The 27,487-nt window shown below is 41.7% G+C and overlaps 1 pseudogene; it reads right to left on the bottom strand.

Annotated features, from left to right (window-relative positions):
* Positions 1-12: 12 nt before the first annotated feature.
* On the bottom strand, positions 13-24,247 carry LOC135320247 (tigger transposable element-derived protein 1-like; annotated as a pseudogene).
* Positions 24,248-27,487: the final 3,240 nt, after the last annotated feature.

Below are 27,487 nucleotides of genomic sequence, written 5' to 3'. Positions count from 1 at the left end.
TGCTAAGAAATATTAACCATCGTTTGAACCTTCAGTGAGTTTAAAATCATTTTGCTGGTGGAGGATCTTGCCTGGATGTTGATGACTGCTGACTGATAAGGGTGCTGGTTGCTGAAGGTTGAGGTGGCTGTGGCCATTTCTTAAAGTAAGACAGCACTAAAATTGCATAAAAAAGACTAAAATGCCTAGGAACAAACTTTAAAAAGAGGCAAAAGTCCTATATTCTAAAAACTATAAAGCATTGGAAATGAATCTGAAAAAGATACAAAAAAAAAAATATTTCCTGTGTTCTTGGGTTGGAAGAATTAATATTATTAAAAATGTCCATATTACCCAAAGCAATCTACAAATTTAAAGCAATCACTATCAAAATACCCATTACATTTTCCACAGAACTAAAATAATGCCAAAATTTATACGGAACATAAAAAGATCCAAATAGCCAAAGCAATCTAGAGGAAAAAAAAAAAACTAGAGATATCACATTCTCTGACTTCAGACTATACTACAAAGCTTCAGAAATCAAATTAGTATGGTAATGGCAGAAAAATAGACAAATAGATCAATAGAACAGGATAGAACTCCCAAAAATTAACCCATGCACTTATTATGGTCAATTAATCTATGATAAAGGAGGCAAGAATATACAATGGAGAAGACAGACTCTTCAATAAGTGGTGCTCGGAAAGCTGGACAGCTACGTGTAAAGAAGTGAGATTAGAACATTTCCTCACACCATATACAAAAAAATAAAATAAAATAAAACCCTCAAAATGGATTAAAGACCTAAATGTAAAACCTGAAACACAGGCAAAACAGTCTTTGACATAAACTGTAATGATATTTTATTTGATCTCTCTCCTAAGGCAAAACAAGTAAAAGCAAAAATAAACAAATAGGACCTAATTAAACTTAAAAGCTTTTGCACAGCAAAGGAAACCATAAACAAAAGGAAAAGACAACCTATTGGATGGAAGAAAATATTTGCAAACAATATGACAGATGAGGGGTCAATATCCAAAATATACAAACAGCATATACAACTCAATATCAAAAACCAAACAACTCAATCAGAAAATGGGCAGAAGACCTAAATAGACATTTTTTCCCAAGGAAGACATACAGATGGCTAACAGACATATGAAAAGATGTTCAACATCGCTAATCATTAGAGCAAGGCAAACCAAAACCACAATGAGCTATCACCTCACACCTGTCAGAATGGCTATCAAAAAGTGTACAAATTACAATTGTTAGCTAAGAAGTGGAGAAAAGTGACCCTTCATACACTGTTGGTGAGAATGTAAACTGGTGCAGCCACTATGGAAAACAGTATGGAGGTTACTCAAAAAATTAAAAATAGAACTACTATATGATCCAGTAATTCCACTCCTGGGTATATATCCAGAAAAAACAAAAAACATTAATTCAAAAACATACATGCACCCCGATGTTCATAACCATGTTATTTATAATACACAAGATGGAATCAACCTAAGTGCCTGCCAACAGATGAATGGATAAATAAGATGTGGTATATATGTACAATGGAATACTACTCAGCCATAAAAAGAATGAAATAATGCCATTTCCAACAATATGGATTGACCTAGAGAGTAATATGCTTAGTGAAATGTCAGAAAAAGACAAATACTCTGTTGTCACTTATATCTGGAATCTAAAAAATAAAACAAATGAATGTATATAACAAAGCAGAAGCAGAATCACAGATATAGCAAACAAACTAGTATTTCCAGTCATTAATCCCGTATCAGGAGTATGGGATTAAGAGATACAAACTACTGCATACATAATAGATAAGCAACAAGGATATAATGTATAGCACAGTGAATGATAGGCATTATCTTATAACAACATTTAATGGAGTATAATCTGTAAAAGTATTGAATCACTATGTTGTATACCTGAAATGAATATAATGTTATACATCAACTATACTTCAATAAAAAAATAGATAAAATTCTGATATATGTGAGTAAAGTATTTTCATATAAATAAATAAGTAAGTAAGTAAGTAAGTAAGACAATGAAGTTTGCCCCATCGATTGACTCTTTCCTTCACAAACAATTTCTCTGTAGCATGCAATGCTATTTGATAGCAATTTTACCCACAGTAGAACTTCTTTCAAACTTGGAGTCAATCCTCTCAAACCCTGCTGCTTCTTTAGCAACTAAGTTTATGTAATATTTTAAATTCTCTGTTGTCATTTCAATAATCTTCATAACATTTTCACCAGGGGTAGATTCCATCTCAAAGAACCACTTGCATTGCTCATCCATAAGAAGCAACTCCTCATCTGTTAAAGTTTTACCATAAGAATCCAGCAATTCAGTCACATCTTCGGGCTCCACTTCTAATTCTAGTTCTCTTGCTATTTCCACATCTGCAGTGACTTCCTCCACTGAAGACTTGAACCCCTCTTAAGTCATCCATGAATGTTGGAATCAACTTCTTCCAAATTCCTGTTTATGTTGGTATTTTGACCTCTTACCTTGAATTAGGAATGTTCTTCATGACGTCTAGAATGATGAATTCTTTCCAGGAGATTTTAAATTTACTTTTCTCTAATCCTTCAGAGGAATCACTATCTATGGCAGCTATAACATTACAAAATGAATTTCTTAAATAATAAGACTTGAAAGTTGAAAATATTCCTTTATCCATGGGCTGATGAAAGGATGTTGTGTTAGCAGAAAGGAAAACAGCATTAATGTCATTGCACATCTCCATCAGAGCTCTTGGGTGAACAAGTCTATTGTCAATAAGCAGTAATATTTTAAAAGGCAACTTTTTTGGAACGGTAGGACTCAACAGTGGGTTTAAAATGTTCAGTAAGCCATGCTGTAAACAGATGTGCTGTCATCAGGGTTTGTTATTCCATTTATAGAGAATAGGCAGAGTCAATTTAGCATAATTATTAAAGGCTCTAAGACTTTGAATGGTAAATAAGCATTGGCTTCAACCTAAAGTCATCAGCTGCATCAGCCCCTAATAAGAAAGTCAGCCTATCCTTTAAAGCTTTGAAGACATTCATTGACTTCTCTTCTCTAAGTATGAAAGTCCTAGATGGCATCTCCTTCCAATAAAAAAACTGTTCCTCTACATTGAAAATCTGTTGTTTTGTGTAGCTACCTTCATAAATTATCTTAGCCAGATCTTCTGGATAACTGGCTGCAGCTTCTACATCAGCTTCTTCATTGCTGCTTCACCTTGCACTTTGATGTTTTGGAGACGGCTTCTTTCCCTAAACTTCATGAACCAACCTCTGCTAGCTTCAAACTTTTCTTCTGTAGCTTTCTCACCTCTCTCCGCCTTCACAGAACTGAAGAGATTTAGGACCTTGGTCTGGATGAGACTTTGGCTTAAAGGAATGTTGTGGCCGGTTTGATCTTCTATCCAGACCACTAAAGCTTTCTCCATATCAGCAATAAGGCTATTTCACTTTCTTATCATTCATGTGTTCTGGAGTAGCACTTTTAATTTCCTTCAAGACGTTTTTCTTTTGTTTTGGTTTTTTTTGCACTCACAGCTTGGCTAAATGTTTGGTGCAATAGGCCTAGCTTTCGGCCTACCTCAGCTGTTGACATGCCTTCCTCACTAAGCTTAATCATTTCTGGATTTTGATTTAAAGTGAGAAACTATATTTATTTATCACTTACACAGAAAAATGCTAAAGAGTCTATCAAAAAATCTTCCAGAAAAAAAAAAGTGAGTCTAGTAAACTAGCAGGATACAAAGTTGATAAGCAAAAATGCTTTGTATTTCTATGTACTGGTAATGAACAATCAGGAATTGAAATTTTAAAATACTATTTACAATATCACTCATAACTTTTAAACACATAAGGATGAATTTATGGGAGGCTCAATACTAAAGTGCCAAATCCATAGGTCAAAATCATCCCAACTGAAACGCCAGCAGGCTTTTTGCTGTTGTTTTGTAGACATTGACAATCAGGTTCCCAAGGTGTATTGAAATTCACAGGACTCAGGAAAAAATTAAAAGAATGAAGTTGGAGGATTTATATTACTCAACTTCAATATTTACTGTATGTGACAGTAAATAGTGTAACATGATCACAAAGATAGATGCATACGCAACTGTTGAAAAGCAAAACTTTAGTGACCAATAGTGATTGCCAGGGTCTGGGATGGGAGTGGGTGATTGACTATAAAAGGGTATAAGGACAGTTTTGGGGACGCTATTATGATTCCAGTGGATGTTGTGAGACTCTATGTAGCTGTCAAAACTCATCAAATGGTACACTTAAAATTAGTGAATTTTATAGTCCTTAAATTATACATCAATAAAGCTGACCAAAATAATTAAAAACAAGAAATGAAAACAAATAAAGTGAGAGACATGAGACTCTTCCTTTCACTTTAACACTTAGAGACCAATGTGGGGTTATTAGTTGGCCTAATTTAAATATCATTATGTCTCAGGGAATAGGGAGGCCCAAGGAGAGGGAGAGAGATGGAGGAATGGCTAGTCAATGGAGCAGTCAGAACACACACATTTATCAATTTCGTTTGTTGTTTCATATGGGCACAATTCGTGGTGCTCCAACACGATTACAACAGTAACATCAAAAATCGCTGCTTACAGATCAGCACAACAAGTATAATCGTAATAATTAAAAATTTTAAAATATTGTGAGAGTTACCAAAATGTAACACAGAGACGCTAAATGACCAAATGCTGTTGTAAAAATGGCGCCGATAGAATTGTTTGATGCAGGGTTGCCACAAAACTTAAATTTGTGAAAAGCACAATATCTGTGAAGCACAATAAAATGAAGCATGCCTGTAATTCATCCAGAATCCAATATCACTTGGATTAATTTTGGTGGTGACAGTTTTCCACCTCCTCCTTCAAATAAGCACTTACTTCTATGAATTAGACAACACAGACAACTAGTAGGGAAACAAACACTGCTGGATGTAATTTTGGGCAATAACTTCTTAATCTCCTCTTCCTTCAGATAAGTATTTAAGCATATTTGCCAGACTCCACAGCTACCTCATCCAGCCTCAAATATTACTGGAATTCATTTCAGTGCTCACCTAGAGCCTCAGCTTTCCCCTGGGCTTTAGGGTTTTGTCTGTTTCTTTGCCCAGTCTGAACCTCAAGCCTTGCCCTTTTCTAGTACCATCCTTGTTCTTTCCACTCTATTTAGCACTCTATTTCACCTCTCCTCCTCATAAGAATACAAGATTCTTCAACTAAGCGTCTATAAATTATTTGATTATCCAGTTTAAGGAGTGTCTGAGGCTGACACACTCGAGCCTTGGGATTGGATGTACAGAGTTCATATTTAAAGATATAAAGAGAGAAAGGACAAGCAGAAGAGCAAGATAGTACAAGGAAGCTGGTCCCATAATGTGGTTTATAATCAGAAAGAGATGAAGAATGCCAGATTTGATATAGAAAAGAAAATCCACATAAAAAGGGAGTTGGTCCACTGTCTGCTTAGAACCTTGAGAGTCATGATCATATTTGATAATCAGTCTCCTTAACTGGAAACAGCCTCTGATAGGCTCTGCCTTTTATCACAAGCTCCTTTTTAAATTGAAGTATAGTTGATTTATTATGTTGTGTTAGTTTCTGTTGTACAGTATAGTGATTCAGTTATAAACATACATACATATATATATATATATTCTTTCAATATTCTTTTTCATTATAGGTTATTACAAGATATTGAATATAGTCCCTGTGCTATACAGTAGGTCCTTGCTGTTTATCTGTTTTATATATAGTAGTGTGTACTTGTTAATCCCAAATTTCCAATTTATCCCTTCCTCTTTCCCCTTTGGTAGCTGTAAGTTCATTTTCTGTCTGTGATTCTGTTTCTGTTTTGTAAATAAGTTCATTTGTGTCATTGTTTTAAATTCCACATATAAGTGATATCATATATCACATAGCTCTTTTCAGAAAGTTCTGTCCTCATTCCTCCATCTTCAGAAAAATACTGAGCAGAAGGGGCTTAGTTCAGCTATTCTTCAGCCAAACACATGTGACCTTTTACCCTACTGTTTGCTTCTTCCAGAATGTACTGTCTTCATGCCCTTGCCCTTGCCCTTGCAGAAATTCCCAGAGAGGGGAGTTCTACTCAGTTCTCCTTCAATCAGTCACATTCTGAGCCTGCCCCTAATATTTTCTTCAACTAGCCTTCATAAGCCCTCCTGATCAGGCTTCTCCTGGTGCCATAGGCTAAGTTGTCTGGTCTCCCCTTCAGAGCCCTGGGTCCAGACAAGGCCCTGAGGGAAAGCCACTCAGGGGCTGTAGCAATGGCAATAGAGAACTGGGTTTGGAGAGAGGAACCTCATGGATACTGCCTGCACCATGTACAACAGGCGACTGTCCCCTCACGGCACACATGTGGCTGGACATGCAGGTCCTGGGCAGTGAGTGGGCCACAGACACAGCACCTCAGAGGGAGCTGCTTAGAAGAAGCCTGCCTGAGGCCTGAGCTCAAATCACTTTCTTCTGGTTTCCCGCATGTCTCCATCAGTCCAGCTCAAGAGCTATGCCCACTCATCCAGACCATACAACAGCTCCCCCAAAAATTCCCTAATAAAAATTAACAATAATGATGAATTGCTTTATCCTCTTCCAGCAAAACAGTCCCATTCCCAGTGTGTGCTGTGATGGTATTTTCATGAATCAAAAAGTAAGGCACATTTCTGGCATGAGGACTTAAAGCCAGACAGATTTTGGAATTGAGGCTACCTTGGGGAATCCAGGGCTTTTGGTTTCCAGGGAATAGGTCTAGACTAGTTGTGGGGAGGAATCTGAAGCCCAGTTCACTAAAATGAACGTAACTCATTCAGCTGGACTTTATGAGGTACTTATGTAATCAACGCTGTGCACTACCAGATCAGACCTTCCATCATTCCTGTCCTCAAGGTAATAACAGAGATCACTCCAGCACCAAAATGTTACAAGGGCACAGATTTCTCCTTAAATATGAATGTGTGTAATAGCTGAATGTGCAGGGATTCTGATGACTGAACAGTTTGAACATCAAGTAAAACATCTTCAGAGTGATTATCTAGAAAATGTGTTTTGTTCATATACCACTGACTGACAATCATATTTGCAAATATTTCCAAATAATGCCTTGTGCCAGCACAGTGATGGGTGACAGGGGCTATGAACTGGCCATCAAGAAACCCAGGCATTACCATTCACTAGCTGTGTTGCCCGAACCAGTATAAATTGCTTAAAGCAGACGATCTAATAATCTTTGCAAATTCAACAAAAGATCAGAGCCTCCACCTTTGCAGTTTTCAGGATTCAGTAGAAAGGAGAATAGTAACAATTTGTAGCAGTAAATTCTTTCTTGGCTCTATCAGCTCTCTTTAAGTCTAGGTATATCTGGAAATACAGCAAAGGCATCTCAAAAGAAGAATAACTCCTTTCTTTCTCCAGACTAAGGAAGATGCTGTGGTCTACACTGCTCTCTTTATTCAAATACAAATGACCACTTGACTCAAGAGAACCCGGAACACCAGACATGTGCTGGTAAATGTTTAGGAACTGGCTCACCAGGGGGAAAAGTGGTCTATCTGTAGCATCTACATATTTCCATGGTGTAAAAATCTACCACCATGGGCTATCTCAAGCCACCAAAGTGATGTCACTGAATGGGAGTCAGGAAGAGATGCACAGAATAAGCTCTCAGGAGATGATGTGAGCCAGCTCCAGCTATGTAACCAGAAATGTAATTCATTCGGAAGAGAAGAGAAAGTTCAAAGGACAAAAAGCAGTAGCTTCCAAGTTGTGAAGGGCTATCATAAAAAATGACGTTCACTCATTTATTTCAATGGTACACAAAACAAGTGGAACAGCCTATTGCAGAAAGATGAGCAATTGGTAAACAACATAGAAATTAGAGCCAATTGGATTCAAATCTTGGTTCTGTCATTACCAACTTTGGTCACTTAATCTCACAGAGCTTTAGAATCCTCATCTAGAATAATTTAATATGGCAGTGTATGCAGAGTTCCAAGAACAACATACAGCACACTCAATAAAACATTAGCTCTTATCATCATCATCATCATGGTTTGATTAGCTAATTCAATTTTCAGTTTGGGAAACACTTACTGAGTGCCTATTATGTGGCAAATGTGCTAGACTCTGGAGACATCAAGAGAAAGCAGACAAGCCTCTATCCCCACTGAGTTTGAGTCTAACAGAGGAAACAGACACATAAATGATGATACACACGTAACTGCACCACAATTTGTGCAATAATTGCAATATGCACATGGTGCCGCAGAGGAGAAAATGACTCCTGGTAATGAGGCAGGCTTCAAACAGCCAATGACATTTAAGCTAGATCTCAAAAGATGAGTTAGAGTTTAATAGATGAAGCATTCAAGGTAGAGCATTCCAGGCAGGAGAAACAGCATTCACAAAGGTAGAGATGGATCAAAGTGCCTGGTTGGTTTTGGTGACATCAAGAAATTTGGAATGACCAGAACTGAGTGTCTAGTAACAGGGACAGCTAACATTTATTGCCCACTTGATATGAGCCAGGAGCTGTTTTAGAATCAATATTAAAAAGATTAATGAAATACTTTGCTTTCTTTTAAATCTGATATGTATTTTACATACACTCCACATCTCAATTCAAACCAGCGACATTTGAGGCACTCAGGAGCCACCTGTGACCAGAGACAACTATATTGGACAACTCAGCTTTAAGTGATATTTTTTGTTGTGCTCTAGTATTTAGAGGGTTTTCTGGTTGTTGTTTTTGTTTTGTTGTTTCTTCTGCTTTAAAAAAATATCATGGTTCATATGGTCATCCAAGGTGATCCTCTGTGGACCTTGAAAACCCAAAGGCTCCCTAACCAACCTGTTCCAAAATTTTCCAATTTACTGCTCCTTGGGTCAAGCCAACCAATCTTCCTCTGGCAGATTTTGTACTCGTGGGCTTGGACAGCAGGTAAATGAATATGCATATCTGGACCTCAGCATAGACTTAATAGCAGGAGATACGTGTGGTGACATTCATCAGCACGTAGTTGGAATTGAAACCACGGGACTAGATGGGGTCAGCCGAGAAAAGTATGTATATATTGCAGAATGAGAAGATAAGAGAGCTGGGGTGGGGTCGGGGAGGCGGTCAGGAAAGTACCTACACTGAAGGGGAGAGCAAAGAGAGAAGCATGGTCAAAAAGTTATGAGCAGAGCCAGGGACAGAGTTGTGTCTCAGGAGCCAAGGAAGGAAAACATTTAAATAAATAAATAGACAACCATATCAACCACTGAAGAGCGGTCACCATGGTCAAGGAGCCTGTCAGCTCTATTGTTAAACGATTCCACGATCAGTTAACTTAAATGCCTTTTCAAAGTCAGCAAAGTTAGATTTTTTTAATGAAAAGAAAATAAAGATGGTAGAGCCTGCATTAAACTGCCTTTATTTTCATTTTAGCTAAAAGCTCCCTCTTGTGTCCAGAAAGGGGATTTCTTTGACAGTTAGCAAAAAGGTTTTAAGAACATCTGTTGATTCATAGTTTTTCTGATATTCTTCCATAATATTCATTTTTGCTATGAAATGTGTATGAGTGTTATAGTCAAACAGAGACATTATAATAAGAATGAAAAAAACAAGACTGTTTCCCCTCTAGCTTTAGGGCTACGTTGGAAGGAAAGGGATCGTGTAAACACAATAAATTCCATTGACTGGCATACCTTTCTTAAAAGGGTCCTGAGAGTTTGCTGAATTTCAGTAACAGCTGGGAAAGACTGACATGTTTAACCATCATCTCAGGTGTTCCAGATCTCTTTGGAGTTTGGATACTATCTCTCTAGGCCCCCAAGCTCTTACGTGTCTCCTCGAAAAGAAGGGGGAAAAAAAAAACAGGAAAAGAGAAAAGGAGAGAAAGAAAAAGAAAGGAAAGGGTCCCCTTTGAGGGACCGAAGAGATCTGTAAGGCTGACAGTCCAGACACAGGGACTAGAGTAGCAGCGGAAGGTGCCAGAAGCAGAGGTCCTGGCCTGGTTTGTTCCATTGGTGGAGGCACTAGGGTATTAAGAACACTGTCCTGGGAAGCTGGGGGCCTAGGGGCTAGCATTCCAGCTCTGCCTCTAAATGGCTGTGTGTGTGCGCGCGCGCGCGCGCGCGTGTGTGTGTGTGTGTGTGTGTGTGTGTGTGTGACCTTGGGCAAAGCCCTTCCTTTTCTGGACTTCAGATTTTCCTTTGAGCAGACTGTTCCATTGCATGATGGGAGTCACACCCCAAAGGAGGGAAGCTTATAAAGCTGGTGATGTTTCCCATCGTCTCATCTTACCTGTTTTCAGGGCTGTTCTTCCTGTGAAAGCTCGACGCCTAATGCCTCCGACTCTAAACTACCGAAGACCCTCGACCCCAGCACCCCGTGCTAGGTCCTAGAATGAGAACCCAGAGGGGTCCCATTCCACTGCCTGACCTCTCTCCATTGCATATACTTTCCTTATCCCACAGTAGGGAACAGAAAGTCTGTGGTTCAAAAAAACATCATTCATTGAATGAATTCCTGAGCAGAGAAGCAGAGAAAGCCATGCGAGCTAGGTGTGGAGCCTGGGACAATTGTTGCAGGTTTTTTTTTCTTTTTTTCCTTTCCCATCTTTTTCTTTTTCTCTGCTTTTCCCTTTTCCTGTTCTTTTCTTTCTTTACCTTACCTTCCCTTTTCTTCTCTTCTTTTTGTGCCAAAGGCTGAAAAAAACAGCCAACTTCCCTCACCTTCATCCCCTGGAGACAGAAGTGAATAAGGCGGCAACAGCCACAGAGACTTGACGGTAATGAAGGCTGATGTGCTCTGTGTGGTCGCTACAGCCTGGCCAGGGGACAACAACCCTCAGCTGATGCATGAAGGCTCTGCCTAGGGTGACAGCACGGTTTACCTGTGAAGCCACAAACAGCACTGGACAGTAGGGGGAGGGAGGGAGGAGTAGGTTCCTGGAACATTAGAGTTTTTCTTTTTTAACTTAATTATTTTTAATTTTTTAATTGAAGTATAGTCAGTTTACAATGCTGTGTCAATTTCTGGTGTACAGCATCATGTTTCAGTCAGGCATGAACATACAGATATTCCTTTTCATATTCTTTTTCATTATAGGCCATTACAAGATACTGAACATAGTTCCCTGTGCTATACAGTAGGACCTTGTTGTTCATCTGTTTTATACATAGTAGTGTGTACCTGTAAATCTGGAACTCCCAGAGGTTTTCTTTTTTTAACTCAACACTGTACTTAAAAAAAAAAGATATGCAGGAAACAAGGGACTTTATCCTCTCCTCATGAACAAATCAGGGGTCACCTTTGGATTGGACTGTTACTACTAATCGCTGGGAAGCAAAGAGCTTCATGGGGTTTAGGACACGTGTGGGTACTGAGCGTTACAAGGGCGGAGCGCACCCTGGAAAGCAGCGCACAGCAAGGGGTGCCGGCTCTCTCCTCCCTCCTCCTTCCCTCCTTTTTTCTTTTTCTTCTTTCCCTCTCTCTCTCTCCCCTCTCACTTCACTCTTTTTTCTCTCTCTCTCTCTGAAGTAATGCAACCAGAGCGTCTCCTCGGAGATTGAGCACAATTCAGCAGGGAGAAAGCAGAGCAGTTTGGCTCCCGCAGATAAAACTCTACGCACAGATGGCGACTCAGGACTCACAGGGAGATCTCTAACTTCCCTTCTCCCTTAGGAGGGAGACGATGTAAGCAGCTAGTCAGGCCCTCCCGCTGAACGCAGGCCAAGTGTGGGGGAAGTGACTGAGTGCTACTCCCGTGCTGTCCAATGGAGTTCGCCTTGGGAGCCAAACCCACTAAAATGGGGTCTGGAAGCTATCAGAGAAGAAATCTGATGCATGTATGTTTTTACCCACAATCGTCCATCACCAAGGATTTTTGCATTTGAGGCATGTTGCAGGGACCCCGGCAAGCTGCTGTATATCCACTGTGATCAGTTTCTAACATGCTGTAATAATCTGAAGGGAAACAGCCCCTGGAATCTACATACCAGCTTTTTTTTCTTTCTCTAATTTGCCCTTCAGTGCCAAAAGAAATTAAAACAAAAACCTGAAAGACAAGATTTCAATCGAGCCATCACTGTTTTAGAAAGACCTCACCTACTTGTGTGTGTGTGTATGTGTATGTTTGCGTAGCTACAGGATACCATGTGCATATTTAGGTAAAAACAGTGAATTCAGGTAATGCCACTTGAATTGTGTTGGCCGCCTACTATGTTCCTAAGCACTGTGCCTGGTGCTTAGTGCTTTTTCTAGGTTAAAACTAAGACGAAGCAACTCTTCCTGGATCAAAGGGATGTGATACTTCAAAGTATTTTAGGTATATGAGACAAAATAAATACAATTTTTCTGCTTAAGGGGGCTTTTAGTTAAGGAACTCAGAAAATTTTACAATAAGCATTGTTGCAAAGCAATTTGCAACAATCTTCAGAGAAAGTTACTACATTAGAAGTTAAAAACTACGTAGCCCTAAAATTTGTTAAAATTCTCAATCATATAGTTTAGAAATAGTTTTAGAAAGGCCATAAAATAGTTTTAGAAAGTTTCAAGAAAGAAAGACTGGGGCTACTATATTGGAGTCTTTCATTCAATCCCACAGTTTCTAAAATATATAGTCCAGGGCCAGCACCAGCCTGTCCTGAACCCTTTCCTCTGTCTGCCCATTGAACGCTGATAGTCCAATTTTTTTTTATCTTTGGCCCTCCTCTGTTCCCACTATACATCTTCTCTCTTGGTGATCTCATCTCCTCTGATGATTTTTCCCATTATCCATATTCTGATGCTTTTCAAATCTAAATCTCTTGCCTTGATAGCTCCCTGGAGCTCTATCTAGACTCATATATCCGAAAGTTTCCAGTGGACATCTCCACTTGGACACCCCACAACCATCTGGAACTCAAGATGTCCAAAACTAAACTCAGCAGTTTTTTTCCAAATCCTGTTCTCCATTCTTTTTCTTGGTTGGTGAACCCCAAACTCACTCATCACTAAGGCCAGAAACCTGAGAGTCCTCCTTAACTCCTTTTCCAGCAACCATCTCATTGAATCAGCCACCAAGTCCCGCCGCTTTTAATTTCCTCAGTCACTGCCCTCCTCTCTATCACCCCTGCCTTGCTTTGGTTGAGTCAGTCATCATCTCTAGCGTGAAGTGTTACAATAATTTCCTACCAGGTGTTACTGCTCCTGGTCTTGCCTCTTCTGATCTCACCCCCTCCAGTCCTCCCCTCCACACTAGTACTAGGCTAATAGATACATCAGTACATCTGACAGGCCCTTAAGTAAATTATTTCAATGATTCCCCTTCACGTACTAGATTAAGTCCAAACTCCTTGGCATGGCATAGAAAGTCTCCTAAACGTGGCCTCTGCTTTTCTCTCTAACCCCATCTCCTACCACAATCCTGCCCCTTACCCTTGATGTACTGTCTGCTCCATCAATATTGAAATACTGGTGGTTCCTCCCCCTTGCCCCATTCCATGCTGTTGCATGGCTCTGCCCCTTTGTCCTGTTATTCCTTCGACTGGAATGACAACCCTAGTCCTATCTTTTCTTTGCTTGGATAATTCTTTCCACCTTTCAAGACAGTTCCAGAGGTTCCTTTCATGAGTAGCCTTTTCTGACCTCCCCCCGCCCTCCCTCCCACCGAACAATGTTCTTTCTCTGTGCTTTCCCAGAAGCCTGTGTGTGTCGCTCTCCCACTGAGTGTACCACATTGTACTGTAGCTGTTGGTTTGTCTTTGATTTGGGAACTGGCTTCCGCACTGTACTGTGAGGTCTTTGAGGTGAGAGTAGAGGCAACATTGCAATTGGACTTCTCTCTCTAGTCCCACTTCTCCTATGTTAGTACAGACCCTCATTAGCACTAGTTTGATCTCCCTCCCTGGATGCAGCCTTTCCATGTCTTTGATAATTGTCTAGAGGGTAAAGTCCCAACTCCTCCACGTGGCACACACAGACGGGTCTCTGTCAACTTTCAGGCCTATTTCCTGCCCATACCCGCCTTGCCCACATCTGCACTCCAGCTAGGCTCAGCTACCATGCACACTCTCCACCCCTCCTGATGAATCCTTATTTATCCTTCAGCGCCCACCATGTATGGGCTCTCCTGTGTGACGCCATCCCCAGATTTCCCCAGGAGGGGTTAGACAGGTCTGTCTTTCTATTCCTATTGCATCTATTATAGCACCTTCTATACTCAAGTATAATCATCTTAACTTCTCTGAGCCTCAGTTTCGTCATCTGGAAAATGGGGGATAATAATAGTTTCTACATTATAGGAGAGTTGTGAACAGTAAAGGAGACAATGCCAGGAAAGCGTGCAACACTGACTTTGGCACATAGTAAGCACTGGATACGTGGTAGCTGACATCAGCTGGGTTCTCTTCATAGATAAAGTATAAGTACCAGATACTTCACACGTATGAACTTGTTTCACTGTCCTCATGAGGTAGATACAGCTACCGCCTCCATATTCTAAATGAGGACACAATGATTCAGAGGAGGAAATGACTTGCCCAAGGTCCCACGGCTGGTCAGTGGAAGATCTGGTCGAATCCACGTGACCTGGCAGTAGGACCATGCTCTTAAGCATTATACACCTCTGTACACTTTTCTCATCTGTACTAAAGATGAACTCCTCTAAGACAGGAACCACTCCTGCCTTCATCCCAAAGTTAGACTCACCATTCTCACTTTCTCAACTCTGCTCCCATTAGGAGACAAGGACACGGGTCTTGGGCTCTCAATTCCGCTTGGACAACCACCAGCACTTTACTCTCCTGCTCAGCTGCCTTCTGCAGTAGGGCCACCTCACCCTCAGACAACACACTTTGCATTTCCAAGCCCATCTCCAGCTGCTGCTTTGCCTCACGCTGCCTCCAGGACTCTAATGCATTCCAGAGTCACCTGAGGAGGCCCGAGTGTGCTGCAGGTGATTAGAATGGGGTTCTACAGGGCATAATGATTTCAATCAATGTTTGTTAACTGTTTTATTGAGTACAGTTTTATAATGATTACAAACAGAACTACAAATCCACCACAGATGCCACTACCCTGATTGATATGTCCAGGCCACAATCTGGGACCTACATACATCAGCCACATTCTACAGACATCTCAGGCCATTCCAAAGATGTTAAATGGTGCGACTGTTTGGCAGTCTTGAAAAAGAGACTAGCATATACAGGGATGGTCGGCGGTAGCTCCAGGATTTCTATACGGGGAAGCTGCCCCCTCCTTCATGTATTTTATTTTTACTGTTTGTGTTCACATTCTCTATTTATGTGAAAGGGCTTGGTGGGGCTGGTAAAGATTAAGGGATTTGTCTTGAAGGTGTATTTGCAGAGCAAGCAAGCACACTTTCTCTAAGCTTATTTGGGGTAACTTGAGGGTGACTAATAACCCCTTCCCCAAGCCAAATGGCACTGTCCCTGAGAATGGCTCATGGTCACATAGCAAGTCTTGGGTAAAAGATAAATTAGAAGTTTCCACTTCTCAGCTCCAATTGCTGGGTTACAGAAAACTTAGTTCCACTGTCCTTTCCAGACACTTACTAATTTTGGAGAAAATGGAAACCCTTTGCTGGTGAGAAATCCCAATTAGAAAGATAAGAGAGTCAAGCCAGGAAAGGAGGGAGTCAGGGAAGAGTGGGACCGGAGCCAGGAAGAAGGAAATCACACCCACACTAGAGTCAAGGCAAGGTTTGTAGCTCCCACTAAGAAACCAGAAAGCTCAAAACAGGAAGAAAGAGGTGAGGTGCAATCCAAAAAGCAATCAGCTCACTGACATTTTATTTATTTTTACCTGGGGGAAAGGGGTGTGGGAGGGGTTTGGGCTCCCAGGCTGACCCGGCAGCTGCAGCTGCCATAAAGAAGTGGGTGTTGGGGGGCGGGGGGAGGGAGGCCAGGGCCAGGGGGCCGGCCTCTTCCTTACCCCCAAAGGAGGCCCAAAGAATCTAAAGGAAGGAACCTGAGACTGTGTGAAGCCCAAGAGACTGAGACACTTCCAAGCCATGCAGAAAAGGAAGCCGCTCTCCAAGGACACAGAATCTACCCCAGCCTGGACCTGGAAACCCAGAGAACACCTCCCCGCCCCCACTGCCTTTAGACTGAGCTGTTTGTTGGGGCCATTTTAAGGGCAGCTGAAGTCAATGGAGGTGCAAAAGGGATGAAGAGAAAGACATAAACTGTGCCAATAAAATATACAAAATTAACTGAAAACAAGACTTCCCTGGGATTTTTTTTTTTTTTTTTGCCCTGGTCTTACAGCATCTGGTTTCATTTCTCCTCCCCGAAGGAAAAGAAAAGAAAAGAAAAGATGAGGAAAAAGGGGTGAGGGGGTGGGTGAACACAGCACATACGGTTTCGATGGAGTCCTTTCGAACATACGCAGGCCCGGGGGGCCCGAGCCCCAAGGTGGAGCTCTTGTTGCCTCCACGGCCAGCGCCATCCTGTCGGGAGGGCACACGGGACGCTGAGCGGTCCTGAGCGAGTCGCTTCCCCCTCCGGCCCAGTTTCTGCCTCACAGAATGGGTAGTGAGACTTTCAGAAGTAACCGGAGAAAATATGCTAAAAGGTATCGTAACAATAGCACCAACATGTTCTAGAAGCTTTCCTGAGAACACGCATGTTCTCATTTAATTCCCATAAAACTCCATGTGATTAGTATTCTTATTGTGCTATGTCACAGACAAGAAAACTGCATAATAGAGAAGCTGACTTGTTAAGAGTCAAACAGCCAAGAATTGGAGGACTTTGAACCCAGCTGTACTGACTTGAGCTTTTAACTCCTACTACATTCCATAAGGTAAGATTGTTGGTATTGTTACTAAATTCTACACTTTATGGTTTCCACATTTTGTCTGGAGGAAGAGTTCAATCTGAATATAATTTTCTTCTCTGATTTTGAGAGATGAGGACTGGGGTGGTACTTCTGCCTGTAAAGTGGGAACTGAGAGAGAGGGACATCTGATGCCACGACACAAATTCTCAGGTTATAACTGGAGCAAGGGGCCCCTCCCATCAGGCATTCTGGACTCAGGAACGTCAGCCTGAGCTAGTCAGGGAATACTTTTGCTAAGTACCCCTGTCCTCAACCTCTCTGTAATCCAGTTTTCTCCTCTATAAAATGGAACAAGAATAGCACTTACTACAGCTAGTTTTGTGGGAATTGAAAAATGCCTGTAAAGCACAGGAAACTTCTAGAAACTGTTAGTGCTTTTATTATGTCTCTCCTGTCACTCAAGAGTGCCATCCATGGGCTGCTTCCAACTGCACCCTCCTAAAATCCAGAGTGCATGGGAGAAGGCACATGTCCACTGGGTGCGGAACAGTGGAAAGATCTCTGGAGTTAAGGACGGGGTACCTGAGTTCTACCTTTGCCTCTCTCGTGGCAGGCAAGTCACTTGCCTGTAGGTATATGGAGTTAAACTTGTGTAGTCTGCCTCAAAGAGCTGTTGCCCAAAACAGGGAAAGTAGCACAAATGGAAAGTCCTAGAGTTGGTTCTGTAGGCTGCATTCTTGACTCTGTCTTGTAAGACTGAAGTCTGAGAGAACATTCTGAGAAATGAACGTAGTATTTTAACATTGTATTTCATTGGCACTTCACACGATTTTTCAATGAAGAGACTAATTTTCATTTTTGTCCCCACTGAACAGGATGAGCGCCACTCACTCCCTAAATTTTAAACCTATGTCTGGGTGGCTGCTGAGAGAAGATGATGATCGGAGGCGGTCAGGAGAGAAGGTGACCAGCCAGGAAATCGCCCTGGAGAGTAAAAATACAACCCTCTTTGCTGGCTATGGTTTAGCAAGTAAGCACGAAAAGGGAGTAAGAGAAGTGGGAGACAGAAACAGATAAAGGAACAGAGAGGCAGAAGACAGAGTGGAGGCAAAGGGGAGGAAGGCCGGGTGAAGGACAAGGAGTTGAAGAAATCCAGATGGGAGTCTTGGGCTTCACACATCCAGCAGATGCTTGACCCTGGAGCAGACATGGAAGGGTGCACAGAGTTTTAATTTCCTCTGTGAAAAATACCAAATAAGCATTTGGCTCACAGGAAGATAGCTTGTGATTTCTTTTGTCATCAGTGCTTGCCTGAGTACAGACACCACAGGGTGTATCTCTGTTGTGAACCAGCTCTCCTCTTGCTCCAAGTCTTTCCCGTCCCCTGTGCTTCGGGGCCCTCAGAAGGGATTGGAAATACCCGGGGACCGGAGCGGAGAAGAGGAGAGGGATTCAGGACTGAGGTGAGCAGGATGAGAAGGGACTTCCTGGCCTCTTCAGTGGCTCCCTGGCTGGCCAACAAGGCCAGTATAATACAGTCATTACGGGTCTGGGTGCGGAAGTCAGCCAGACCCGGGTTTGAATTTGTCTCTTGCCACTTACCAGGTATGTCCTTGAACTAGTTGCTTCCTGTCTCTGAGCCTTGGTTTTCTCACATGTCGTGTAAACATAATAATAACTTCCATCTCCTGATGTTATTGTGAGGATTAAATGGGTTGGGACAAGTTAAAGGCCTGGCACGTAGTAGTAGGCACTCAATGAATGTTCAGCATGACTCTCATAATTTGGAACACGAAAGGGCTGCCACCTGAGCCGCATATTTCGCAGAAATGTCTTGTCTCATTCAGAGGGATTGCCAGAACCAGGCTAGCCCGTACCCTCCACACTTTTTCAAAGGCTTTCTCAAAATACTGAAAAGATTTTTCTTTTATCAATCTCTCTCTCGCCCCGGTGCCCTCTCCAGCTCTCTCACGCTCTCTGGTGCTCTCTCCCCTCCCCTCCTCCCCCCGCCAACACCAGAGAAGCCCCCAGTCCTCCAAATAGATATAAAGATGTGACAGGACCCAGGCCTCACTTCATTTGAAGCTGGGTAGACTTGTCCAAAAGCGATGACAATATTGCTTTTGTTTCTCAGACCCTAAAATCTCCCACAAGTCCTGAAGTGGACATTCCAGCGCCTCTTCAGCCCACTCCTAGCTACTTCAGCCCGGGCTCTCAGGAGTCCAACAGTGCCACCTTTAAGGCCGCCCTCACAATTCTGACACCTGCATCCTGGCTCCTATAGAAACTCTTTCCCTCTTCTCAATGTATGTGATGTTGAGAAAACCCTCGGGATGAATGGGGAAGGCATAATCATGATGTTAATGGGACTTTAGACATGCAAATGTCTGTTCTGAGTTGGGATGAGCTGAACAAAGTCGGTGTGAGGGGCAGGAATGGACAAGTGCCATCAGTGCCCCAGATGTGTGATGTTGGGAGGAGGGGACTGAGAAATGATGAAAGGAAACATAAGGGCTCTTTACAAAAATGGGACATTTGAAGGACTCCATGAGAGGTGTGTCAATGGAGAGACAGCATGAGAAAGTAGCGGAAAGGAGCCTGAGTGCCTGCAGGGGGCACAGAGCAGAGAATTCTTGAAAGCCAGAGAGCAGGAGAGGAGCCTGGGCGGTGGGAAACTGCCCGAAGCTGGGGGTTTTGTGTTTAAACAGATCCAGGACGGGAGGCCATGGGAGCCTGTCTGATCAGGCTGCCAGGTGGCTGGATTCAGGACAGTTTCTCCCTGGGCCCAAAGGACCCACCTAGGAATCAAGCTGAAAGGATCTTGCTGCCAACTGATGTGTTAAGCTGGACTGCGAACCTAGGCTTTTCCTGTGTGTAAACTTTGAACCTTGCATTTCTTCCAACTGTAATAATGCATTTCAAACAGCTAGCTAAGAATCCCGGCCCAGAGGCCCAGAGGAGACTGAAAGGACACAGGGACAGCCCTGGTTTTGATTCTAGCCTGCATCAGTGCCTATCTATGCCCCTATCAGTTGCTCTTCTCTGAACAATATTTTTCAAACTATCTATGGACAAAACCAGAGTATTCTGATACTAAAAATGAAATGAAATGATGGTCTTTCCCCTACAATTTTCAAGAAACCACAATCAGTTAATGCATAGAATGCATTCCAATAAATTTTGCCAACTTCCTTGGAGCCTGCTCCCATGTGCCTATGCTAGGATATAAAAGTTAGCATCTGAATTAGCATGGAATTATATTTGTAGGCATTTTATGATTTAGATATGGATATTTTACGATACTCCACAAAGAGCTCTGTGCTTTTCAGTGCTGTGCCACTAACACAGGCTTAGAGGTCCTAGGACTAAGGATTGAAACCATCATCTTGATTTTCTCCCTTTCGTGCTTGCTCCCTCCCAGTGCATTCTCCACAAAGTAGCAAGAATGATCTTTCTAACCTGTCAACCAGATCATGTCATTTCCCAGCTCTAACATTTTTTTAACTTATTTATTATAGTTTATTGGGTTTTTTATTAAGTTATAGTCATTTTACAATGTTGGGTCAAATTCCAGTGTAGAGCACAATTTTTCAGTTATACATGAACATACATATATTCCTTGTCATATTTTCATCATGAGCTACCACAAGATCTTGTATATATTTCCCTGTGCTATACAGTATAATCTTGTTTATCTATTCTACATTTTGAAATCCCAGTCTGTCCAGCTCTAACATTTTTGACGGCTTCTCATTGCCTTTAGATTAAAATGCAGGCTCCTGCCCACCTTTCCAAACTCATCTTGCCCCACTGTCCCTCTTCCTGATAATGTTCCAGCTATACTTGAGTTTTTAGTTCCTCAAATATACCAAGCTGGAGGCCAGCTTATTGTGCTTGTGCATGAGGTTCCCTCTGCCTGCAATACCCTTTCTGTCTGTGGTTAGGCAAAATTTGGGGCCCTATAGCTTTCAGCCCCTGATGTCACACCTGTCATTATGTAACATTACATAGCAAAAGGAATTATTCAAATGTAATTATGGTTACTAATAAGCTGACCTTAAGACTGAGAGAGTATCCTGGATTAATTATCCAGTAGCCCTAATGTGATCATGTGAGCCCTTAAAAGCAGAGAGGTGTAGAAAAGGAAGTCAGGGAGATTGAAGCTTGAGAAGGACTTGAGCGACACTAGCTGACCTGAAGATGGAGGAGGCCATGTGGAAAATACAAAGAGGAAATGAATTTGGAATTGGATCTTCTTGAGTCTCCACTAAGGAATGTACTCCAGCCTACACTTTGGTTTTGATCTTGGGAGACCCTGAGCAGACAACTTAGCTGAGCCAAACTGTGCCTGGATCACTGACCCACGGAAATTGTGAGATAGTAAATCAATGTTGTTTTCATTCACTATGTTTGTGGTGATGTGTTATAACAGTGATAAAATACTCATACATCATCCTTCCCTTTTCATGCTTACCTCCTTCCCATCTTTTGGATCTCAGCTTAAATGTCAGCACGTCCGAAGTGTGACCATCCTACCCAAGATGAATCTCCTCCCCCAGCCCCATTATTCTCCTCAGCCCGTAGTGCTTGCTTCCTTCATGGCCCTTATCCTCGTTTTACCTGTTTACTTACTTGACGTTTTAATGTAAGCCCCATGAGAACAGGGATTTTTGTTCTCAGCTGTAGTTTTGGAACATAGAAGAATGAATGGCACAGAGTAGGCGTTTCAATAAATATTTGTTGAATGAATGAATATTTATTGAGCACCTACTTTGTGCTAGGAAGTCTGTTCTGTTCTTGATCTACTTTATTTTATTGGATCCTCACAATAGCAACACAAGTGAGGCGCTGTTGTTTTCCCCGTTTTATGATAGATGGTGCTCAGAGTGGTTACGTACAGTGTTCAAGATCACACCGCTAGTAACTGGGAGAGCCAGAATTCAAAGTCAGGTCTTGCTGACTCTCAAGCCTATGTCTCCCACTGCGCCACACTGACTCCCAAGTATTAACACAATCGACTATACACTGGCCTGATGAGACTTTTGCAAGGGGAAAAAGAAATAAAAGTATGTAAGCACGTGCACATGCAACTTTGCATACAATTTCAGAGAATTCACTGGACTCATAACGCTCAGGCTAATTTATACGCTACCTGCATCAAAGGGTAGTCAAGCTTTAATAGAGGTTATCTGGGGGTGATCAGGTGAGCTCCAGATGCCCTTCTAGTTTTTAGATGGTCATTCCTGAATATGGAGACAAACATTGGACTCAAAGACATGAAATGCCAACAGTCAGATGACAGGTAGGTGGCAATGGCCAATATTTTAGGGACAAGGCTCTAATATCCCCTCTGACTAAAAACCACGTGTCCCACTGGTAAGACCTGTATGTCTCTAGCAGAACCTAATAGTCCAAGTATTTGTGAAGTCACTAGAGATTTGAGAATAGCCTGAAGCAAAGCAAGCAACGAAAGCTCGCCACAGAGTTGTGAGTTCTGAGGGAGGCCAGGATTCCTAACCACCCAGCTCCTGTGGTTCAAAGTCTGGGAGCTGTGACAGCTTCCCTTTCCTCAAAAGCCCCCACCCAACCCTGGCTCTGAGGAGCTTTCCAATCCCCCTCTGAGTGCTATTTCATCAAAACCAAGTATTTATGTTCCCTCTCAGCTTTGTGTAACACTTGAAATTCCTTCCAGATAAACAGCGGGATTATGGCCAAGAAGGAGCCCAGAAAGAAGGGAGAGATAAGACGGTGAGGTTTGATTTATGAAGTCGAGTTTCTGAAAGCTGCTCGTATCCCTCAGGGGCCGGGCAGCAGCTGGCCGACTTCTCTCTTCCAGCTTTGCTGCCACCGTCCCAGGGTTTGCCAGGGCTCTTCTGGTGCCCTCAGCCTTGGAATGCCATTCTCCCTTCCCCTGACTCCCATCCCTTTCCTCACAGCGAGTCATGACGGCCACAGACTCTCCGGCTGGGCTTTCCGAGTGCAACTGAAAGCACTCTGGGACAGATGGCAAGGAGAGCATGGGTACACCTGGTTCACAGGCAAAGCTTGCTCCTTCTAGGAGAGGAGCCGTCCAGAGTCTGCATTCTCTTAAGAGTCTGGATACTTTCCAGCTAAATCCCCTTCACTTTTCTAAATGGCCTGCTTGCCCCCCCATAGCCTTCCCTAGGGTTTCAGCTTCCAATTTGCAAGGGGATTGCGTAGTGGTTAAGAATTCAGGTGCTGGAGCCATACTGTCTAGGTTCACATCCAGCTCTGCTCCTGCTTGCTAGCTGAAGGGTGTGGCCTGCTGCCGATTACCCAACCTCTCTGGGCCTCTTTCCTCATCAGTAGAGTGGAGATAGTAACTATAGCCCTGAACTCCATGTTACAAGGATTCCACAAGTTTATATAAATAAAGCATTTAGAACGTTGCTTGGTTTATAGTTAGCACTCATCGAATGTTAACTATTAATCTTTACCTATCCAGGGAAGCAAAGAATCCTTTTGTGTATTTATAGTGCAAGCAGATACCTCGCCTACTGCTTTCAATGCCATTGCTATGTATCCTATAGAGCAATGTGTGATGGCCTTAATTTGGGGCCATGGAATGTCCTGCCATGTTAATAATAACAGGTAGGACTTATTTAGCACCTACTATGATTCAGGCTTTTCCCTAAACACTTTACATACATTATTTTAACACTCACTAGAAACCTAAGAGGTGGATGCTGTTGATTTCCTCACCTACCCCATCAAGGCCCAGAGAGATTAAATAACTATGTAATGTAAAATCTAAGTGAGCTTTCTGCAAAGGGTAATTGTCATGGACTAGGGCAACGAAGGAATGCTCTGTGATGGAGACAGAACTCTGATTTTGGATCACATACTAAAATTTAGATGAGGGAAGGGGAAGAGGAGGCAGGATTTCAAGTAGAGGAAATCAAGGAAATGGAAGGTGGAAATGAGCCTGGTGTGTGTGGAGTAAAGAAAAAAGATTGTCATGACTGCTCCAGAGGCCAATGATAGAGAAAGGCAAGAACTCGGGCTGATTGCATTAGCCTTCCCACCTCACGGATTGAAAAACTGAGCCTTGATCCTTGAACAGCCTCTCAAAACCAGAAGCAGCAATCTTTTTCTTTTTCTCCCCTACTCTAGATCCACTTTAGATGATCATGCTTCCTAAATCATCCCTTTGGGCTCCCCCCACCATGGACTGCATGGCCACATAATATGCTCCTAGTTTCCAAGTCCAAAAATCACTCCTTTTCAGCACTCCCACTGAGATTTAACAAGGTACATAGGCTAGGTCAGGAGAGTAAGCCTTGAGAGGTCTGAGGTAAAGTGGATCCACTTGCTACCTTAGGATCCAAAAGCAGTTCAAATTCATGCCAATATCTTACCAATCCCCCATTCTTGCCCTCATTTAAATTCCTTGCTTCACTGTTGACCATGACTCTTGGGTTTTGTCCCAGGTTGGGGGGAGCCCCTAAGAAAAATAACATTCCAAATCAATCTTGAGAAAGAGTGGAGCTGGAGAAATAATGCTGTCTGACTTCATATTATATTACAAAGCTACAATAATCAAAATAGTATGGTACTGGCACAAAAACAGACACATAGATCAATGGAACAGAAATAGAAAGCCCAGAAATAAACCCATACATTTATGGCTGAATAATCTATGACAGAGGAAGCAAGAATATACAATGGAGAAAAGACAGTTTCTTCAGCAAGTAGTATTGGGAAAGCTGGACAGCCACATGTAAATCAGTGAAATTAGAACATTCTCCAACAGCATATACAAAAATAAACTCAAAATGGATTAAAGACCTAAGTGTAAGACCAAATACTCTAAAACTCCTAGGGGAAAACATAGACAGAAAATTGTTTGACATAAATTGCAGCAATATTTTTTTGGATTTGTCTCCTAGAGTAATAGAAATAGAAATAGAAGCAAAAATAACAAATGGGACCTAATTAAACTTAAAAGCTTTTACACAACAAAGGAAACCATAAACAAAACAAAAAGACAACCTATGGAATGGCAGAAAATATTTGTAAATGATGCAACCAACAAGGGATTAATTTCTAAAATATATAAACAGCCCATACAGCTTAATACTAAAAAAGAAAAACCCAATAAAAAATGGGCAGAAGAACTAAATAGACATTTAAGGAAGACATCCAGATGGCCAACAGGCACAAGAAAAGATGTTCAATTTCACTAATTATTAGAGAAATGCAAATTAAAACCACAATGAGGTATCACCTCACACCAGTCAGAATGGCCATCACTAAAAAGTCCACAAATTATAAATGCTGGAAAGGGTGTGGAGCAAAGGGAACCCTCCTACACTGTTGGTGGGAATATAAATTGATTGGTGCAGCCACTATGGAGAACAGTATAGAGGTTTCTTAAAAAACTAAAAGTAGAGTTACCATATGACCCAGCAATCCCACTTCTGGGCATCTATCCAGATAAAACCATAACTTGAAAAGATACCTGCACCCCAATGTTCATAGCAACACTATTTACAATAGCCAAGACATGGAAGCAACCTAAATATTCATCAACAGATGACTGGATAAAGATGTGGTGTATATATACAATGGAATATTACTCAGCCATAATAAAGAATGAAACAATACCATTTGCAGCAACATGGATGGACCTAGAGATTTTCATACTGATATATGATATATGATATAATGATACATCATATCATTACTAAGTGAAGTAAGTCACAGAAAGACAAATATCATATGATATCACTTGCATGTAGAAAAATGATACAAATGAACTTATTTACAAACCAAAAATAGGCTCACAGACATAGAAAACAAAATTATGTTACCAGGGGTGAAAGGGGATGGGGATGGATAAATTGGGAGTTCAGGATTTGTAAACTCTAATGACTATATATAAATAGATAAACAACAAGGTCCTAATGTAGAGCACAGGGAACTCTATTCAATACCTTGTAATGGCCTATAATGGAAAAGAATATAAAAAGAATAATTATATATATATATATATAATTGAATCGCTTTGCTATACACCTCTAATACAACATTATAAATCAACTATTCTTCAGTAAATATATTTTAAAATTTTAAAAAGAAAAATAATATTTATTTTTGCTACAAAAGCTTGTGAATCTCTCAGCCATGTCAGACTGTTGGAGGAATCCTACTGCAGCGTGTGGAATCAGGAGAGAGGAGTAAGGAGAGTTGCATTTCTAAGGAAGGAGATACAGCCAGAACAGTTTTTTCCAGGCTAGGAAGGGTTAATGGCAGCACAGTGTTTCATATTACAAGCAAAACACCAATGAAAAGAAAAGCCTCTGCCCTTCCTCCCTTCCTTTCTTCCTTCTTTTCTTCCTTTTCCCCTTTCCTTCACCTTCAAAATAAGGACATTGCAAACAGGAAGAAAAGAGACTGTGTGCCTTTTTATCACCCCCACCCTGCCCTCCCTCTCGACACTTGACAGTTGAAGGCCCATTCTCTTAGAGCATCAAATCCCATCTTGACAAGAATGAGAGGCCAGGCAGTATGTGAGAATTCTATCTTCTCCCTTGAGCCTGAAATGCATGCCCAGATGTTGCCATGGTAACTTACTAGTACTCAGGCTCTGATCTACACAAGCATGATGCTTCTCCAGTGACCACCGGCTCCATAGCTTTTATGTTGATTTCACCTTTTCTGGACGTAAATAACATGCTGGAGTCTTAGCAGATCACAGGCTAGTCTGGGTAACAATTGTACCTCCAGTAAACACAAAGGGAAGAAGAGTAGACTAAAACTGGTCTGTAAGGTGGAAGACTGGGTTTTATGTGAAGCTCTGCATTAGTGGGCTTTGTAACTTAGCAAGATGCTTCACCTCTCATGACCTCATAGTCCCTTCCTAGTATGCAAGGGGGCTGGGCTAGCTGATTTCCAAAGGCTTTTCTCTCCTCAAAATGATTCCATGCATGTCTTTAATGTGCTCGGAAATGTCAGTGGTAACTGTTTCTAGAGCATCAGCTGGCAACCTGAGAATTTTTAAAAGACGCTGTTTAATGAAAGGCTTGTGAAAGGAGTGGGAGAATAGAAGTAAACAGTGGGTTAGGGATTGCTGCGAGTAGGAGACAGATTGTAACTTCATACCCTCCAGTTTGCTGGAAGAACACTCAGGGTCAAATATAAGTGGGAAATGGAGCCACCTTTCACTCGTCTGTCTTTTGTACATTCTGGGTAGGTGGTATCCCTCACTTTACTCAGTCTCCCAAATTTCTAGATTATAGGGACTCAGTCTCACTTTCTCGCCTTTATGTGGACCGCTATCCACCATCTGAACTCCCTATCATCTCTACTAACCAAATCCTACATATATGCAAAGTCTAACCTAAGCTCCATCAACCCCATAAAGGCTCTTCACAGCTCTCATAGGCTACAGAGACTCACGCTTCTGAATGCGTGTGGCTCCTGGGATGTCCACCTCCTAATTGCTGTCATAGACTGCTCTCCCATTTTAGCCACCCTTATTTTTACAGTTTTAAATACATTTTCTTTTTAAAATGTAATTACTTTTATACTGATTTTAAATATGGAGATATACAAAGAAGAAAACAAAAATGAGACATAATCTTCCCCCTTCTAACTCTGTTGATTTTTTTTTGTAAAAGTAATACACATATAACAGTTAGAAAATT

This window comes from Camelus dromedarius, chromosome X (assembly GCF_036321535.1).
Source record: "Camelus dromedarius isolate mCamDro1 chromosome X, mCamDro1.pat, whole genome shotgun sequence".
NCBI classification, from domain to species: domain Eukaryota; kingdom Metazoa; phylum Chordata; class Mammalia; order Artiodactyla; family Camelidae; genus Camelus; species Camelus dromedarius.
The sequence above is the reverse complement of the archived record's forward strand: the minus strand, read 5'-3'. Positions and strand labels throughout refer to the sequence as shown.